Raw genomic sequence first — 3,617 nt, forward strand, 5'->3', positions numbered from 1 at the left:
CAGAGGTTCCTGAGAGAGCTCACGGAAGAACAAGACCAGGTCCCTGTGACGTCGCAGGCGAGGTTTTTCTCAATTCATTGCTCAATTTGCTCTCCATACAAAAACATTTTCCTAAATATGAATCACATCGTAATACACTTTTAAAAATACTTTTCTGCCTCGTGAGTCGTGACAATATATATATATATATATATATATATAAAATAAGTAGTTCAATTGACTGGAATCACGCATAATAAAGCGGAGGTCACTAGACTTCTTATCCTCTCACATACAAACATATAAAAAAAAATCCATTTTTTTAAGTCCATCAATATTCAATGCTATGATTGAAATAACATTTTGATAATAATCAATGGGAAAATGTATAATAATTTCTTGAATCAATCTTCCAAAATTTAAAATTTTTTAATTTTTTTGTTTTTTTTCGAAAATTTACTGGGTCAATCGAAATAATAATAAAATTCATACCATCAAATTTTTTTTAAACACCATGAGTTCAGAGTCCAATAAAGCAGCATTGTTTGTCACAAGTAAAATATTAAATTTTTATTAATTTAATTTTATAATTTAAATCTAAAAATAATAAAAAATAAAAAATAAAATGGGTAGTTTAGTTTGGGGTGGCCGCGAACCATGAGTGGTTTGGGGTGCTTGCGGCCACCTTGGGCACCCCTTCTATTTATTTGTTTTTTTATATTTAAATTAATAAAAAAAATTAAAATTTTATATATGTGTCAGCTTTTTTTTATTTAAGGGTAAAGTTATAAATTTATAATAAACTTAAGGTCCGTTTGGGAATGCATTTTAAAAAAAATAAGAAAAATGTATAATAAGTTCCTGAATCAATCCTCCAAAATTTAAATCTCCTTAAGTTTTTTTTTTTTCGAAAATTTAGTTCCTGAGTCAATTAAAATGACAATAAAATCCTTGCCGTCAAGATTTTTTAACAACCGTTAGGACAACTCAAAACACACTGTTTTACATAATTAAAATATTAATTTAATTTAAAAAATTAAGTCGAAATTTTTTTTTTAAAAAAAAAAAAAAATTTGAAGGCTGTCACCCCTAGCTACCACCCAACCTCTATGGGGTGGCTTGAAACCACCAGGGTTTGGGTGGCTTCGATAACCACCATGGGTGGAGAGGCCCTTAAATCCCAGGTGGCGCAAGCCACCGATGGTGGGGTAACTACTTGGGCCTCATAGGGGTTGGTGTAGTGGCAGCTCTTGTATACTTTAATTTTTTTATTTTTTATTTTTTTTTTAATTTTTTTTTAGATTTAATTTTTAAATTAAATTAATAAAAATTTAATATTTTAATCCGGTAAAACGGTGCGTTTTAAGTGGCCCTAACGGCTGTTAACAAATTTTGACTGCAGGGATTTTATTGTTATTTCAATTGACTCATAAACTAAATTTTCGAAAGAAAAAAACTTAGGGAGATTTAAATTTTGAAGGGTTAACTCATAAACTTATTATATATTTACCCTAAAAAATAATCTGCGTTTTTAAACCAAATCGCAATTTTGGAGTGTTTGAAATTGCGATTTGAAAAACGCAAATTTTAAAATTGTGGAAAAATTCGTGATTTCTATAAGCTGATTAGGGGGTACTTATTTGAAAAAGTGCGAATTTAAACCAAAATCACAATTTCGCTTAAAACAATATTTGGCGCAATATTTACTTATTTGGCCATGAAACCGCAATTATATGCTAATGTTATCAAAATACTCAATTGATAAAAAAAATATTTATTAACATGTTTTATCAAACGCCTATATGATTTTAAAAAGTAGTAATTTTAAAAACGCAATTTTTAAAAACGCATTTTTTAAAATCGCACTTATTGAAATTGCACTTATTCATCTACCTACCATGTCATATGACAACCAATAATTAATTGTGACATACATTCACGTGTGTATTTAACAGATTTGGTCAAACAATTGAGCATATTGATCATTTTACATAAGAATAACGCCTATATGATTTTAAAAAGTAGTAATTTTAAAAGCGTAATTTTTAAAATCGCACTTATTGAAATTGCACTTATTCATCTACCTACCATGTCATATGACAACCAATAATTAATTGTGACATACATTCACGTGTGTATTTAACAGATTTGGTCAAACAATTGAGCATATTGATAATTTTACATAAGAATAATGTTATTTAGTGAGATGTAATATGAATGTTATACAAATAGGATGATATAATAGTAAAAATTAACATTTTTTTTTTAATTAATAATAATTCAAAGACTAATTTTGACAATTATATCATTAAATTGTATGACGATTATATAGTAGCAATTAATGGATTCGAACTAGTGACCTTCGCTTCATAATACGTGGTCCCCAATCGATTGAACTACCCCTTAAAGACTAATAACATTACTACTAATAAAAAAAAAAAAGCTAATAACATTACTCTTTACATAAAATAGCTAATCCAAGCATCAATTTGGTGCTTTTAATATCTCAGGGGTTAATTTAGTACAACTGCAAAACATAGGGACTAAACTAGTAATTTGTTCCTTTATAAAATTGTCCACAAAAGAGTAAATTTGCTAACGAATCCTCCAACGGAACAAGAAACTCTGTTTGTGACGCAAACTCCCTTCCTGGTTGCAATAGGTTTCTCCTCCTTTAGTCCTTACGAAGTACGAACCCAGAGAAAACCAGTGAGAGCTTAAGCAGAGTGCTAGGGAGGGTTTTCGCAAGCCCTAACTATAGGCGCATCCCAAACAGTCACAGGCATTCGAGGCCAATGGCATGCTTGTACATACCGGTGCAGAACTCAGAGGAGGAGGTCAGGGTCGCGCTCGATCAGCTCCCTCGCGACGCGGCCGATATCCTCGACATCCTCAAGGCCGAGCAAGCCCCGCTCGATCTCTGGCTAATCATCGCGGTTCGTTCTATTTGTTGATTTTTATTTTCTTATTGTTTTTCCACGAATTGTTGCGATTATGGTTGCACTTTTTTTTTAAAAAAAAATTAATTAATTAATTTTTTTAAAAATTCAATTCATGGCACAAGTTAGAGTACAGTTGTGCTGAATTCACGTAGTAAACGACGTAGTATTTAGTCGAATTAGCTCGATTACCCGAATTCAGCCCGAACCGTATAGTTTTACTTAGCGCGTGAGCTACTCATTGGAAAAACTCCACTATACCGTTGATCTTGATCAGTGAACATGCTTCAACAATGAGTGAGTGGTAATGCATGCATAAATGGATTACTAGTATGACTGCCACAGGAATTTCTTAATAGTGTGTGCGTGTGTGTATATATATATGTGTGTGTGTGTGTGTGTGTGTGTATGTATGTTTGTATATTGTTCAATTATTGCTATGTTGCAGAGGGAGTACTTCAAGCAAGGAAAAGTTGAACAATTCAGACAAATTTTGGAGGAAGGGTCAGGCCCTGGTAACTCTTTTTATTTTTGTTTTTGTTTTTGTCTTCGTTTTCGTTTATATTGTTGGTGTAGTTCAATCTTCTAATTTCCTCACAAGATAAGGGCCTGGCATGAATTGGTAGGAAACTCTGTTGGGTTTATGACGTCGTGTTTTTTTTTTTTTTGGTGCAGAAATTGATGAGTATTATTCCGATG

This window comes from Corylus avellana, chromosome ca11, assembly GCF_901000735.1.
Source record: "Corylus avellana chromosome ca11, CavTom2PMs-1.0".
Taxonomy (NCBI): Eukaryota; Viridiplantae; Streptophyta; class Magnoliopsida; order Fagales; family Betulaceae; genus Corylus; species Corylus avellana.